Source organism: Herpailurus yagouaroundi, unplaced genomic scaffold (genome assembly GCF_014898765.1).
Source record: "Herpailurus yagouaroundi ecotype Mexico unplaced genomic scaffold, PumYag 28, whole genome shotgun sequence".
Classification (NCBI taxonomy): Eukaryota; Metazoa; Chordata; class Mammalia; order Carnivora; family Felidae; genus Herpailurus; species Herpailurus yagouaroundi.
Genome location: NW_024412376.1, coordinates 119,164,565 through 119,182,095, shown reverse-complemented (window position 1 = coordinate 119,182,095; position 17,531 = coordinate 119,164,565). Strand labels below are relative to the sequence as shown.

Genomic DNA, 17,531 nt, shown 5'->3' with positions numbered 1-17,531 from the left:
AAAGAAAGAAAGAAAGAAAGAAAGAAAGAAAAAGAAAGAAAGGAAAGGTTAAAATGTTAAAATTCAGGTAAGAATGAATAATTGTAAGTCTGGGAGTCTTGAAAACAAATTCATCCATTTCAGGTCATACTTTTACATGTGCTCCTTCCTGCCTGATATAATATAATCCCATTAAAAAAAATTTGTCTAGGAAGTGCCTGGGTGGCTCAGTTGGTTGAGTGTCTGACTTCAGCTCAGGTCATGATTTCACAGTTTGTGAGCTTGAGCCCCGCTTCAGGCTCTGTGCTGACAGCACCACGCCTGGAGCCTGTTTCACAGATTCTAGGTCTCCCTCTCTATCTGGCCCTCCTCTGCCCATGCTCTGTCTCTGTCTCTGTCTCTCTCTCAAAAATAAACATTAATTTAAAAAAAAAAATGCCTAGTGCTGACCCCAATACCTAAAGCAATCTTGAGAAAAAAGAACAAAGCTGGAGGCACCATGGTCCCTTATTTCAAACTATATTACAAAGCCATAGTAATAAGAACAGTATGGTATTGGCATAAAAACAGCACATAGAACAATGGAATAGAATAGAGAGCCCAGCAATAATCCTGTGTATATAGGATTAATTAATGACAAAGGAGACAAGAATACACAATGGAAAAGGATAGTTTCTTCAGTAAACAGTGTTGGGAAAACTGGACAGCCATATGCAAAAGAATGAAACTGGGACAATTTTTTACATCATACACCAAACTAACTCAAAATGGATTTAAGACTTGAGCATAAGACCTTAAACCATAAAACACATAGAATAAAACATAGGCAATAAGCTCCTTGACATAGGTCTTGGCAATAAATTTTTGGATTTAACACCAAAAGCAAAAGCAACAAAAGCAAAAATAAGTAAGTGGGACTGCATCAAACTAAAAGGTGTCTGCACAGCAAAGGAATTGATCAACAAAATGAAAACACAACCTACTGAATGGAGAACATGGTTGTAAATCATATACCTGATAAGGGGTTAAAATCCAAAACATAAAAACTCATACAATTCAATAACAACCCAATTAAAAAATGGGCAGAGGTTCTGAATAAACATGTTTACAAAGAAGACATACTAATGGCCAACAGGTACATGAAAAAGTGCTCAACATCACTAATCATCTGAAAATGTTAATCAAAACCACAATGAGAGATCATCTCACACTTGTTAAAATAACTACTATCAAAAAGACAGGAAATAACAAGTATTGGTGAGAATGTGGAGAAAAGTGACCTCTCACACACTGGGAGTGGGAATGTAAATTGGTGCGGCCACCACAGAAAGCAAATGGCAGTTCCTCAAAAAATTAAACATAGAAGTACCATATCGTTCAGGAATTGCACTTCTAGGTATTTACCCAAAGAAAAAAAAAACACTAATGCAAAAAGATACATGTACCACCAAGTTCACTGCAGCATCATTTATAATAGCCAAGGTATGGAAATAACCTAAGCATCCATCGATGGATCAATGGATATAGAAAACGTGTTTCACACACACACACAAACACACACAGTGGAATATTATTCAGCCATAAAAAATAACAAAATCTCGCTATTTGTGACAACATGGATGGATCTTGAGGGCATTATGTTACGTGAAATAAGTCAGAGAAAAACCAATACTGTATGATTATCACTCATATGTGGAATTTTAAAATGACAACAACAAAAAGCTTGTTGATACAGTGAACAGATAGGTTATTGCCAGAAGTGGGGGCCCAATGGGTGAAGTGGGTCAAAAAATACAAAATTCCAGTTATAACATAGATAAATCCTGGGGATGTAATATACAGCATGGTGACAATAGTTAATACTGAATTGTGTATTTGAAAATTGCTAAAAGAGTACATCTTAAAAGTTTTCATCACAAGAAAAAAAATTGCAACATACTATATATAATGATAAATGTTAGACTTATTGTGGTGATCATTTTGCAAAATATACAACTATCAAATCAATATGGCATACACCTGAAATTAGCATATGTAAATTATGTTTTAATTAAGACAAGAAAAAATACTTATTACTGAAGAAATACAAAATCACTTTCCTTATCATAAGGAAAATTATAAAGACTAGTGAAAGGAAAACAAATCAGTCTCAGGAAAAGAAGTAAAAAGCCTGTGGAAACAATGAACACCATTCAAATGAGAACAAGCAGAGGCTAGATTTTCAGAGCTTGCTGTAGAAGAGAGTCAGCCACTGTCACTTACTTTTGACAGAGACTCAAATTCAGGGAAGAGAGTGGAAAAGCTTTAGAGTGACAAAAAGAAAAGAAAAAAGAATAAGGCTCAAGGTGTTTTGTGAATGAAAGTTGTTGGCGTAGGAAACTTGATGAGGGCTACCTAGAAGTGGGGCATTGCATGTTCCTATGTGACTAGTTTGGGAGCATACACGGCTTTTTTTGGTTGATCCTGAGACACAAAAACTGGGGGAGATGTCAGTCACTAAGTCCTGAATATTCTGTGCGGTTTCAAAGGCTGTGATTTGGCTTCTTGGACTATGACATTATAGGTTCAAGTTCAACTGTCACATATGGTCTGTTGTATACTCATCCTCACAATCATATGGAAAATAGAGATTTCACATGAGAATAAATGTGAGAAAGTGAGCACACTACAAGTTTTTTATGTAGTGGGAAAAGTTTCAATAAGATCCAAATTCCAAGGTGACCTCAAAAGCCAATTGTGATGCCTATAATACCTAGAATATTTATAATTAAATAATGCTTTATTAAAACCAAAGTACACGGTCTTGGTCTAACAAGAAAAAAGGGAAAAAATAGTATCAGCAAGAAAATATATGGATTTTATAAGTTATCCATATTTTATTAGAAGCAAGAATTCCAGCTTCCCATTCAAATACCTGTCAAGTTCTCAATTTCTGACTACTAGAAGTTCCCACTATTGATTTAAGGAATAAATCTTCAAGTGTACACGATTTACAAAAAAAAATATTGTGTAAAAACTTAAGTTGAAATCCATTCAATAGATTTCTAATATGGAGTTATTTTATGAAATATGCAGTCACTCAGTTGTCTCAAACCAACTTAGCTGCATTTTTCTTTACTGTTCAATGAGTCAATACATAATAAAAGTAGTTAAAGAAACTTTTATAACTGTTATTGGAATATCATGTTAAAATCATTCCGGCTTAAGAATTAGTTTAAAGGAAACAATTTTTCTTTATATTCTCCATTCTTCCTCTATCCTGTTTTCCCTGTTCCTTCTCTCCAATTACCTCTTTTTCTTTTCCTCTTTCATTTACTAGCTTTTATTTCTCTCTCACTTATTTCTTCTTTCTTTGCTTCTTTTATTCTATCATAGAAACATTTTCCTTCTTTGTAATTACATTCGTCATGCTTTTTATGTTCTGTATTTTCTGATGTTTTGACATCTTGGGCCCTTGCTGACACAAAGAAACTGACATTCTTGAGTCTAGTCAATTTCTAGAGATAGCAATGGACTTGCCTGGGAGAGGGTGTTTCACTTGCAAATCAACAAGTCCAAAGCCTGTATCCTAACCATCTCATTTGTCTAGTTCTCACAGAGCTCCAATATTGAAGGACATTATCTCCCTGTCCTAATCACCTCAGGACAGGTGACAGACACCTAGAGATAGTCCTTATGCCTCAGAACCTGGTGAAATTATTCAAACTTGTCAAACAAACTTATTGACTTGTCTTCCCTTGCTTTTCCTGAAGAAACCACAAGAAAGGCCACTGTTACATCTTCTTCCTGCCCCTTCAGCCTCCTGCCTGACCCGGGTGTTTCCCCATGTGGTCCTGTATAGCATGGAGTGTCTTTCCTTTTGCTACCTGCGGGTAGCAAACTATCTCTTCAATGGCAGTTGCCTCCTGATCTGTTGGCCTGATAATACCTGATTAATAACATCTACGTTTTAGAATTGTGGTATCTGATGTAAGAGGTGGCAATAGATTGCTGAGTGAGTGGAAAAGAAGCTCACAATTTTTTATAGAATTTCTTTGAGTTCAAACAACTGATTGGTTTTCTGATGAATTCTCAAGCTGTGCATGTATATAGTCCTTAATGAGCACTAATGCCCTGACCTTGTTTGAAGAAAGCATTTTGAAGTGAATTTATGGTAGATAGAAAATTACACTTAAAGCATCTGGAGCACTTTTAATTTTCTTATACTCAGAAAATAATAGAGAATTACCAGACTTGCCCCTACAACTAGTTATGCATTTCTTCAGAAGAAATTGAATAGTCTCATTCTTCATAATAGCCAAGCTAGAGAAGTGCCCAAATAATTAAACCTCCTCCCTAAAAATGAAAAATTAAAGGCAAAGACATTTCACAAGAGACACATACACAAGAAAAGCATTCCGTAAGATTACCCAGAATAAACAGCATGTTAATAGAGACCATAAATTTGGCTGGTGTCTAAAACCAGTATTCTCTAAACATTTTTGATGGCCTATATACTCAGTACAAAATCTTAAGCACATATATAAACTTCTTTCAAAGTATAAGTGTATGTACCTCTGTCAACTGATAAACAATAGTGAGGCACATTTTTTTTTTCTAGGCCAACACAAATAGGATTTATTATGTTCTTTTTATACCTCAATGCATCACTTATGACAATTCCTCCAACGGACATACCTTTGTTTAGAGAATTTTTGTATAGGCAAATTATAGCTTGCTATCTGGTCCAGATTATTGAAATAACCTGCTTACCCTTGTCCCTCATTCTCCAGCCCCCCCCCATCCTCCACTATCTTTCCTCACACAGCAGCCACAGTGATATTTTTGAAACATTAGTCAGTTTTTGTCCTCCTTTATAGATTCCTCCCAAATCTTCCAACTGCCAGAGTTTCAGTTTCCCAGATGTAGAGTGTAAGATGAGGTTTGGTATGCAAGTGATTTTGTAAGAAAAAATTCCTAGGGGAACTAATGAGGAAGTGTTCCCAGGGGAAATTGGGAGAACAGAACAGAAAAAGAGAGATACAGGCAAAGATGTGATCACAGGCTAAATCCCAGAGAGGGCTGAGGGTTGTTTCAACCTAATCTCAAAAGAAAAACTCTGGAGAGGAAATTACCTCTCAGGGTTTCCTCAACTTGAAGCTGCACTCATGAATTACCTAATTATTGGCTGAGGGGTAATAGACATAAATTGTCAGATATTTCTCTGCTGCAGGGACAAGGCAGGCTCCAGCCAGTGAAAGGCATTCCTCCAAAAAGGAGTGGCAGGCACTGACTCTTAGAAGAAAAGCATACTGAAGTTGAAATATGCCCAAAAATGGTCAGACAGATCCCAGGGAATTTGAGACCAATATTTTCCATTATACTATTCTCACTTACAAAAGAATCCAAACTACTTACCATGGCTTATTGAGATTTAGCCCTATTGCTGCAACCTCATCTTATATGGCTCTCCTCCCCAACCCTCACCATAGCCAAACTAACCTACAGCCAAGTCGATCCATATGGCTTTATTTCTGTTGCCTGAATTCTTTGATCCCCTTGTCCTAGACTGACTCTATTGTATGATTCTAATTTAAACTAAAATGGTTTCTTTTCACAGAGTCCTTTCTTCATCACTAGTTCCAAAGAAGTTTCCATACCCCCATACCCCACAGACTCCTGGTCATATGAATTTATTTTCTTTACAGCACTTACTGCAATCTGAAATTATCTTATTTATCATTTTTTTGCCTCTATTTCCCCTCATTGCAGTATTTCTCTTGTTCATTCTTTTATCCCCACCACCCAGAGCAATACCTGATATCTGGTAGGTGACCAATATATACTTTTTTTCTTTTGATAGAGGGTTACACATGACTTACTTATACCTTGTTGTCTATACCATCACCTCCTTGGATTCCTATCTTCTATTAATAGGGCGGTTCTTAGGAAATGGAGAGTGTCTAACCAAAAATAAATGAAGGAAAGAATTTAAGAAAAAGTTTCTCAGCATAAAATGCAGCAGCTATATAAGCTATCAGAATGCACTGCCATGTTGTTCAAACTGTCTGTTTGTGAATCTTAATTAATGAATCTTTGATTGATGTCACTGAGGTCCCTTCCCTTGAACTTCACAGCTTGGACAAACATCAGAAACAATTTCTGTTTACACAACCTGTATTCTAGAAGGCAGCAATATACCTGTACACAACAGGAAAAGAATACAGTCTGAGATTTATGATATATAAAATGGCACATGTGGATGTCAAAATTTAACACAGTATTTCATATGTACCAAGAAAAATATGCCTAATTTAGTTTGCCTATAATCTATGATTTTTATTCCCTGAGATTCCATTCACATGTATGAGGATACACTTTCACTCTGGATGTTTTTGGTTTAAAACTTAATCCAATTCGGCGTGCCTGGGTGGCTCAGTGACTTAAGTGTCCAACTTCAGCTCAGGTCATGACCTCATGGTTTGCGAGTTTGAGCCCCGTGTTGGGCTCTGTGCTGACAGCTCAGAGCCTGGAGCCTGCTTCAGATTCTGCATCTCCCTCTCTCTGCCCCTCCCCTGCTCACACTCTCTCTCTCTCTCAAAAATAAATAAACATAAAAAAATTTTTTTAACAAAAAAAAAACTTAATCCAATTCAATAAGTTAGACTCTATTTAATAATTTAAATAATTTAAATTCAAATCCATGATTTATTTTTTTTTAATTTTTTTTTTCAACGTTTATTTATTTTTGGGACAGAGAGAGACAGAGCATGAACAGGGGAGGGGCAGAGAGAGAGGGAGACACAGAATCGGAAACAGGCTCCAGGCTCCGAGCCATCAGCCCAGAGCCTGACGCGGGGCTCAAACTCCCGGACCGCGAGATCGTGACCTGGCTGAAGTCAGACGCTTAACCGACTGCGCCACCCAGGCGCCCTTCAAATCCATGATTTAAAGACTGCATTTAGATAATAGTCTTCTCACTAGAAAAATTGCTCAGTCGCTCAAGAATATCTCAACTATCTACCTCTTTCCCCAGATTTTGATAGAAATGTATGGAAGAAGGACATGTCTTATGTATATGTCTGACCTTAGGAGAGACTTAGGGCCCTTTGCAATCATATCCTCTGGCTTCATCCCAGGACAATGTCCCTATTCTATGCCTTGGCTACTTCTCAATAGATAAAGTATGCAGCACTAAAAAGTCTCTCCCTTTAATTTGGTCTACATTCCAAGGTATTCTTTAATTATAGGTAAAAGATATAAAGGTATAAATAGATAATTTTATAGAATATGTATGTCTATATTTACATATGAAATGGGATAATATTAATAAAATCATAAATAACAATATATTTAATAACATAAGTAAACGTAAATATAAATGCCTTAATAAAATCATAAATCATATTCTGTATTTTTCTCAATCTAATGTGCATAAGGAGTCAAAGTTATTTCATTTATATTACCATATATAATTTTTTCTCTCCTGTATTTTTCACACTCAGAATTCTAACATTTTACAACTGAAAAGAGTTTTGGAAATCAATATTTTAAACTCTTTATTTTACAAATGAAAAGCAAAGATATATAGCCAGGCTATGGGACTTTTTTCCCCAAGTCTCAGAAATCTGGGCGTTTTAATAGTAGAATCTGGGTCCCAATTCCCAGTATAATTTATTTTGCTGTATTCTACAATGTTAAGCATCAGAGTCCATGCATTTTCAAAACTGATCTTAAAATACAGGGAACATTACTTAAGTCACTCTCTGATTTCTCCTTGATATTTGACAGCCTTGACAACATCGTCTTTGATTTTATGCTGCTACACGTTACTGCATCTGCTCCAGTATTAGGTCATTTTTCTTGTTTTTAATGCTTCCTTTTCTTTTCTTCATTCTGAAATTTAACTAAAGGAACACCTAGTTCTCACCAAGCCATTATCTGTTTTATAATATCTCTTTTTTCTCAGGACTTTCTCTATGAGTCATTGATTCTATCTTCTTAGTGGTTACCACTAAGTAGATGATTCACAAATCATCTTTTAAAAAATCTATTTCAACTTCCTCTTGTCATTTCCCACCTACACAAACTGAATTCCTTTCCAAGTAATCACAGTCCTGTCAGTAGAGAGCAATTTTTCCACTATTTTAGTATCTGGTATACTCTAGTCACTAGCTTAACAGTGCATTCAGGATTAAAATTAATATCTCAACAGATATTTTGTGCCTGAGTTCTTACAGCTCTTTTTTTTTCCTTCTGGTTCAAAGGAAGTAGGCATTTCTGGTTGGAGTGTGTGTGTGTGTTTGTGTGTGTGTGTGTGTAAAAGGCAGGGGCACTTGCAACTGCAAACAAATCTCACATGCTAACCACACTGGAAAGAATAGAAAAATTCCATTTTTATTATACCTGTTCATAAGCCTCCTTTTTTATGTAATTGTACTTTACATTATAAAGTCACATTCTCCTTTGCCACAGATATATGATCCTATGACGTCCAAACTCAAAATTATGAATCACCAGCTTCTTAGAAAAATTAACAGGTAACTTCTATTTGGACTATACAGAGGTTGATCCGAGACTAGTAATTGAAGCTATGATATTATGTAGCTATTGAATTATGTATTTCTAGAGACTATTTTTAATGTTGAGTATTTTTTTAATGTTGGAGAATATTTAATATTATGGGAAAAGCATAGAATAATATCTATAAGAAAATCTGAATGAAAATATACCAAAATTGTAATATACCAAAATATACCAAAATTGCAAGGATGTGGAAGCAGTAGGGGACTACAGTTTTCTTTTCTGATTCTCAAAACTTTTTTTGTTAAATGTTTATTTTTGAGAGAGAAAGAGAGAGACAGAGCACAAGCAGGGGTGGGGGGCAGAGAGAGAGGAAGACACAGAATCTGAAGCAGGTTCCAGGCTCTGAGCTGTCAGCACAGAGCCCGATGCGGTGCTCAAACTCACGAGCCATGAGATCATGACCTGAGCTGAAGTCCTATGCTTAACCAACTGCGCCACCCAGGTGCCCCAATTCTCAAAACATCTATTCATTTTCAGTTAAAAGAAATTATTACTCTTATTATCAGAAAAAAAATTTAAGGGGCGCCTGGGTGGCACAGTCGGTTAAGCGTCCGACTTCAGCCAGGTCACGATCTCGCGGTCCGTGAGTTCGAGACCCGCGTCGGGCTCTGGGCTGATGGCTCAGAGCCTGGAGCCTGTTTCCGATTCTGTGTCTCCCTCTCTCTCTGCCCCTCCCCCGTTCATGCTCTGTCTCTCTCTGTCCCAAAAATAAATAAACGTTGAAAAAAATTTTTATTTTAAAAAAAAGAAAAAAAATTTAAAAACAAATGAAAATACATGGTTAATATGTTTTATTTAGTTTATTTATTTATTTTATTTATTAGGGATTTTATAAAAGAAATTGCATTAATCACACATTCTTTGTTCATTAACCTCTATTGGGAGTTCAAGAATTGTCTTTGGACTTATTTACTTGCACCATTTTATTCTGGCATATTATAAGTCTTCTGGAGTATATGCTTTTATGTATGGCTGCTTCATGTGTATTTGTATTCATTTATATGCTTAGTGCTATGCTACAAAAATAAGTCAGTTTTTACATGCTTCATTCAGAAATATGCTTTAAATATTTAGCATGTTGCTTTGTGTAAACCCTACCCTATCAGCTGCACATGGATTCCTATATCCCTACATTCTGCCAACACTTTTTCACAGTTAACTCACTCTGTTTTGGACCTTATCAACTGCATTATTCTAATTTTTTCTAATATTGGATATTATTTCCAGTTTTCAATATTACTAAACATTTTCTACACATATTTAGTAATTTGAAATACAATTAAAGGACATGCATTCTAGTATATTTGTAAATATTATCATATTCAGCATATACTTGATTTTGCTATCAATCTTCCTTATCATAACAATTGAGATAACTGTGAACTGTCGGACAGAAGAAAAACCCAATTAACCAACAGTCATATATATGATCCTCCTTTCATTAATCTCTGACAAAGCAATCTTTCTGGATCATTTTCAGAATAACTTTGAGACATTTAATAATATGGTGCACTGCCCTCCCCTAACCATGTACTCCTCATCCCATTCATTTGGAAGAAACCCCACTGACCTAGTACTAGGCATCAGGAAGTGGAAACACATTTGTTTCTTTCCTAAAGTTTTTTTTTCACATAAAATGATCATCCATTACAGAAACTGTCACAGTCTCTAGCCACGTATATACTCACTTTTTCTCCAAATATCTGACCTATCTGATTACAGGACTTCAGAGAATTTGATAAACCTATAACATCTAGTTTCTCCATATCTGGGATCTGCCTGGCAGCAGAAGTCCTGCCCTTTGTCCTTCATCTCAATTGATCATTAAATTTGGTTAAATATGCTCTAATCATAGCATTAGTTTTTCAGTAGTAAAATATAGCTTCATTCTCAAATGAGTGCCCTACTTTTCTTAATAAATAATAAAGAAGGGGACCTATAAGAATATCCTACCTACTTGTATTTTAGTAGATAAACAACTCAATGAAATGATTGGAAATACAAACACTGAGGAAGTTCCTACAAAATCTGTGCTTGGGATTTTCGAGTTTAGAAATAATACTTGTTCAGAGGATCAATGAGAAACTGGATGATTGGAAAAATCACAGTTTAATTCTCTCATTAGGTAAACAAAAAAAAAAGCAAAATAATTAAAGCATAAGAAACACCAATTGTTCTGAAAAAAGAGAGAAATTTCCTCCAGGGAAAAAAACAATCTCAGAAAGATATTAAACAGATATAAATTGGAAAATGATCTGCTAGGCCAGGATAGAGAGATGCAAAAGGAGAAATGAGGTATAGCTGAATGTAACTGCTCTTGAAGAGAGGATCAGGAGAGAGAAATGTTGTTCTAAGTTGTGATCAACCAGGCAGTAAGGTTTTGGCCCCTAAATGTTAGAAATCACAGCAACACTAGAATGACTTACCAGACAAGGTTCAGGGTCCAGGGAAACACTGAAATTTGCCACCGTTACATGCAGTTAAAGTGGCTGAGATAAGAGTAACTAAAAACCTGCACCTAAGGATTGCTATAGGGATATAATATGTTTGCAGAAAACTTGAGGAGATTTTAGAGACGACCAGAAAGATTACTATAATATGCTACAAGAATGACTGAGTTGGTTCTAAAGTGATTCCTTTACTAGTGAGTGAAGTACAGGATTACCTGTGCCCTGGACACATAACTGAAAAGTGTATTGAATTAGAATCTCAGTCAAAGGTAGAGAAAACTTTAAGCAGGGCCATTACTATCCCATAAGGCAAAATTGTGCAACTAAAATATGTTGCTCTGTGTTTCAGCTAGACAGTACCATATAAGGGCACACGGCTTTCTGATGGGGATGCCGACTGAATACCTCCTTTTGCAGCTCACCATGTAAAAAAATAAACATAACAGTTCTGAAATTAGCCATACCAAAAGGAAGTCAGGAAGAACTATAGTAAATAGAATTCAAGCTTGAAGTAGATGTTAGTTTGATGGGGAAATAGCTTACAGATAGGATTAACCAATTTAGGGTGAGTCAGAGAAACAAGACTCTGAGCAGTGGATATATTTCACAGGCCTATATTTCTCACTAAAAGAGACTTTAACAATCTAGAAAAGTATGTTAAAACAAAACAACATACAGTGAAGAAAATGTAAATCAAAAGTAGGCACACAATTCCAGTAAACAATATCCTTGCATGCGTTAAGAAAAGGAAAAGAATCAACCTAAGGAGCCGGTTAAGATGTTAAGAACAATCATTTGATCCTTCCTAAAGGAGTAGGGAAGTGGTTTTTAACACTGCACATACTCATGTACCTAGGGTACTTTAAATAATAATTAAGGCTCCTATGCTAGCTCAGATCTATTGTTTTAAAAACGGGAAGTGAGGCTTTTTTTTTAAAGAGCTAGCCTACTGTTTTCCAAGGACAGAGTCCAGAGGCACCGGACTAGAGGCATATTCTACTACTGAATAATGGTATAGATTGGAATTCTAAACAAGGTCCACCTCATCCAAAGCTGGGAAAAGACAGTGTCTTGAGACATACATGATAAAGCTATTGTTCACTGCTGGGCCCTAGTGGAACACCTTTGGACGGATTAAGAGTTCTCTCAATTTAGGGATCTTCTGGGAGAAATTCCACAGCAGAAACAGTTATGAGTACTGGGGGCAAAGTTTTCTGGGAGGCAAGTTTCCCAGGCATAAGCAATTCCACAGCAAGAGACAATAACATTAGCCAAGTGGCAGAGGACAGAAAATGCCTCATGATGAGATAATAGAAAAGCTATGTCACCAGGCAGAACTCACACTAGGGAGTTGCACTAGGGCAACAGAAACATGGAGATTTAGGGGGAAATAAAAATTAGTCATCTTAAACTATTCTGTATTGAAACCTATATAGGGTCTGGGGCAGATGACATTGCAAATGTCTTTTATTAGAGGGTAAAAATGATTCAAATGCCATTCTCTGAAAGAATCTAGTAGAAGTTATGTTGTACATTTTAAAACTAACCACACTACTGAAACAGGGCAGCAATACAAAACAAAAACAAGAACATCAAAAGCTGTTTTTCCTATTGATGATGCTATCACTTCTCCAGTCTTTGTGCATTGCTTATGAAATAAACCAGAAAAATGGCTTCCTGCTCGTTCAGATGGCCTTTCTCACTCTTTTTCTGCTTCTCACCCTTTTGTGAATGCTTGTTCCAGAAACTTAAAATACTGAAGGCCAGAATTCTGCCCTTCCTTCTCCTGTAAACCAGTCTTCTTCCCAATCTGTCAATGAACCACATCATGAACTGGTAAATCAGCAGATTTAAATTAACTTACATTTGTCTTCCTTCTCCAGGCTTTAAATTTCTTCTCTCATTTAAAAATGTAATAAAATCCTTCCCATGATATGAAATGTAGGATCTAAAAATTTAATCACGTAAAATGCTGGATCACATTTTTGCGAGGTTAATGAAATGACTGGGGTAAGCCTGTCTAACTCACTGGTCAGAGAATCTGAGACTGTGAAATCCAAAACCATGTAAGTCCTGCCTGCATTTTGGTGCCACCTGGTGGCAGTTGTCCACTCCAGCTTAAAATATGAATGGTGATAACTCTATCCTGTGACAGGCTGGCACTTCTGAGACAGAAGCAGTGATTCCAAGTAATGGACCTGATTGGTTGACCAAACCTGCAGGGATTGGGCCAGGAGAATAATGAACATATAAGGATCCAACTTCTTAAGATGTAGGTGTTTGCCATTTCCCTGGTTGGCCTCGTCTTTCCTCTAGACAGAAAAGACTAGACTGCTCCCATTCAAGAATAGAGTTTGATCAAAAGATGGGAGCTAATCATTAATTCCACTATTTACAAACTTGGATTAATTCAGAGTGAACCATTAGAGAGTTCTTCTGTATTATGTTTCTGGTTCATGCCTTTTTCCAATTTTGCCTTTTAGCTTCTTTGTCAAGACACTGGTCATACCTCTCCTGAGCAATCATAGCAAACTCTCAGCATGTTTTCCTGAGTCTTCAAGATTTAACTCAAATATAACTTTTTTCTAAATGTTTCCCAGTGTCCTTCCTCTGGATTTCTTTCATGCACTTCCTTTTCTGCCTCCTTAGCATCCTGTATAAACATTTATGTAGGACATATAAGCCTCTCATAACTCATTGCGTAGTCATTTGCCCTCTTGATCTTGAGTTACTTTAGAATAATCTTGTAATCATTTGATTCCCAGCATTTACCACAGTGCCTAGAAAATTATGGACAATTATCTCAGTGTTACCTTAGATATTCCTCCATTTTACACATTCATAACATTACAGATCATTTCTTCATTGGCCCTCCAGTACTTGAAATATTTTACTCACGGCAGCAGAATCACAGCTTATTTGAGCATACACTGCAAGAATCTTTGTCAAAAACTTTAACATTTACACTGTTGATTTAATATAGAAGCTAAATATTAACTCCAGGATATTAATTTTAACATTACCACTGTCCATATAAAGTAATCATACCCTTTAACTTTCCCTCTTCCTCTTTCTTCATCAGTGTCAGACAGTTATTACTCAACAAGTATTTTTTGTGCATCTACTATGAGCAAGACATAGTCCTGGGCAATGTGAACGTCAAAAAAAATATGGTAGGAGCTCTTCTCATCCCCTTGGAACTAAAATGAAGTTAGATAAATGAAGTTTAAAATGTTGAGAATTATAATAACAAAAAACCATCATCTTTTAATAAGCAGAGTATGCACCAGGCATTATATTGTTTTATAACAACCTGACAAGGCATATAAACATTTCCTACTCCATCGTTTATCAAATAAGGGAGGCAGGAAGACACCCCAAATCTGTCCAAATGTATAGAGTAAATTAATGTAAAGCTAGTATTTGAATCGGAATTTTTAGATGGATGGCCACGCTCTTAACCTTGACATTACTCATTTACATGTTAAAAAAAAAGAAAAAACAAGCAGGGTAGAAAGTATTGATGTGGAAGATGAAAAAGAAAAATTTACCTTCAGGTAAACTATAGGAAAAGTTTCACAAAGGAAGTAGGATTCGAAATAGATACTGTAATCTATGGAGAGAGTAGTCGCAGAGTGAATTAAGAAAATGTGTCTGGGAAAGAGGTGACTATTAAGCTTTATATTGCAAAATTCTAAAGACAATTTTTCTTTTGTTTTAATAAAGCTCCATTGTTTTCCTTCTCAATATGGTATTCAAATTAATTTATTGTCCCAGCAAAGATTTTCAGTGCATAAGGGATTCATCTTTTTTTTTAATGTTAATTTATTTCTGAGAGACAGAGAGAGAGAGAGAGAGAGAAAGAGAGAATGCAAATCAGTCTCTGGGCTCTGAGCTGTCAGCACAGAGCCCAACATGGGTCTTGAACTCACAAACCATGAAATCATGATCTGAGCCAAAGTCGGATACTTAACTGACTGAGCCACCCAGGCACCCCAAGGGATTCATCTTTTAACTAACATTTTGCCAGGAGCCTTTACGAAGGTAGGAAATAATTATTCTACATGAGGTCTAGTCTGTGATTATGAGGTAGACAATGTAACTATAGAGATCAAAAGTAATCATTTATACTAGTTACACTTTTACTACTCACTGAAAATTTGTATACAGAAACAACTGTGTTTCTGCATATTGTTTTTACTTTTAAGATCAGATAGTGTAAGAAGTAGTATGTGTCCTATTTTCAGTTAGAAAAATAGTGGAACTTTTTTATGGTCCTTAACATAACAGCTAGAAAAGTTTTCGGCTGCCTTTTCATTGTGCTAATAGGTCACACAGAGCAAAAGAATGAGCAGGATAACAGAAGCCTATATTAATTATAAGCCAACTGGAGAAGAAGTAGGAGTATTAGAGTCATCACATTTTGATACATATATGTGAGATCATTTGTTGCTCATAAAATATGCTTTACTGGGAAGGGGTATTAAGAGGAATAAACATGTGCCTTTTAAAAAAACTTTCACAAAGATATCTCAAGGTTTCTTTTTTTTTGAGATTTGCTGGATTAGAGAAATATTTTTCAAATGCAATGTCTAGTTAGTAGCAGTGACTGAAAAACAATTCAGGCAGAAACCACAGTTTTACTTTTTACATTCCAGTGTAATCGGTTTTGTCAACGCCATTTACCATTTGCCAGGCTGTGTTTTTAGTCTCTGTAAGAACAAGGTGTCCATGACTTTTACCAAAATGAGAAAAACCTCTTTCTACTTCCTTTGTAGTTTATCTACCCAAAACCTTCTAGCGGTCTACACAACTATATGGCTGAATCAAAGGTATTCTTTTTTTTTTTTTTTTTTTTTTTGGTCCATGAATCATTTTTCAAATGAAGTTATAGATATGAAAGTACTCTGAAACTGGGGCGCCTGGGTGGCGCAGTCGGTTAAGCGCCCGACTTCAGCCAGGTCACGATCTCGCGGTCCGTGAGTTCAAGCCCCGCGTCGGGCTCTGGGCTGATGGCTCAGAGGCTGGAGCCTGTTTCCGATTCTGTGTCTCCCTCTCTCTCTGCCCCTCCCCTGTTCATGCTCTGTCTCTCTCTGTCCCAAAAATAAATAAACGTTGAAAAAAAATTAAAAAAAAAAAAAAGAAAGTACTCTGAAACTGAATGGTGATTGAGAAATGTATGATACTGTTTTTACTATTATTTATATTATCTTCCTACTATACAAAGTTTCCTCCAAGATATCCAGTAATCATTGTTTCTCAAAAAATGTAACAAGAATTCTCCTGTTGAAATCTCTGTTCTGTTGGTTTTGCTTAGAAACATCTCTGTCTAAAATGAACATATTCTGCCATTTCATTTTGACCTCAAACATATCCCCCCCCCCAACACACACACAGCCAAATTGTGTGTGCAGGTCAAAGTTTCACCATGCCAACACAAGTTTTTTAAGTTATCATTTTCCTTGTCTTTCTACTTCTGTAAATACATTTAATAAAATATATTCACTGGAACATTAATTTCTCAGAATATTAATAGATATTATACTTTAAAGGGTTCTCTGGTTTTAAAAATGTATTAAATTCAAGTAGTCATTTAAGTGTGGTAATTTTAATTTTAATGGCTATAATTTCTTTAAGTATTTTCTAGAGAAAATTTAGCATGAGAATAGCTTTAGAAGTACTTTCTCAATCTTTCCATTTTACAGATGACAAATCAGAAATTTATCTAGAGCCTTCACATAAATGTTGAAAGTCACAGTTTGTATCAGAACCAAGACCTGAATCAAGACTTTTCTACTCATTCTGAAACTTTTTATATTAAAAGAATAATTTATATGTTTCACTCCAGACAATCTTAACATCATTAGTATGTTAGTATGTCAATGTATAACATACTGTATTATTCCAGGTTCTACAGAGAACAAGAATCTATAGAAGAGGGGCGTGTGTGTGTGTGTGTGTGTGTGTGTGTGTGAGAGAGAGAGAGAGAGAGAGAGAGAGAGAGAGAGAGAGAGAATGAGAGAGATACAGAGAAGTAAAGAGCATGAGAATAAAGAATTCGTTCACATACTATAGATGCTGTGAAGACCCAAGATCCACAGTCAAAAGCTGGAGACCAAGAAGAACTGAGGGTGCAATTCCAATCAACTTCTGATTCCAAAACTCTGAAAACCAGGTATATCAATGGTGTAAGTTCTAGTCCAAAAGCCAACAGGTTTAAGACCTAAAAAGAGTCAGTTTCTCTGAGTCCAAAGGCAGCAGAAAAATCCATGTCCCCGCTCAGAAAGACTGCAGGAGTTCCCTTTTAGCTTTTTTGTTCCATTCAGGTTAGTTGGATGATAAGTGCCCAGTTAATTGGATGAGGCTCACTCACACTGAGGTGGGCTATCTGCTTTATTCAGGATACTTATTCCAACACTAATCATATCCAGACACATACTCACAGGTGCACACCAAATAGTGTTTGATCAAATGTCGGTGCATCCTATGGTTCAGTCAAGTTGACAAAGAAAACTAACCATCACACATTCTCAGGAC

The 17,531-nt window shown here is 36.0% G+C and overlaps 1 long non-coding RNA gene across 1 annotated transcript in view; it reads right to left on the bottom strand.

Moving 5' to 3' along the window:
* The window catches only part of LOC121035140 (uncharacterized), a 102,362-nt gene extending 89,343 nt beyond the window's left edge, over window positions 1-13,019 (bottom strand). The window contains exon 1 of the long non-coding RNA XR_005792767.1: window positions 12,859-13,019. This is a non-coding gene — a long non-coding RNA (uncharacterized LOC121035140). The remainder of the gene's footprint in view (window positions 1-12,858) is intronic.
* Between the last annotated feature and the right edge of the window lie 4,512 nt (window positions 13,020-17,531).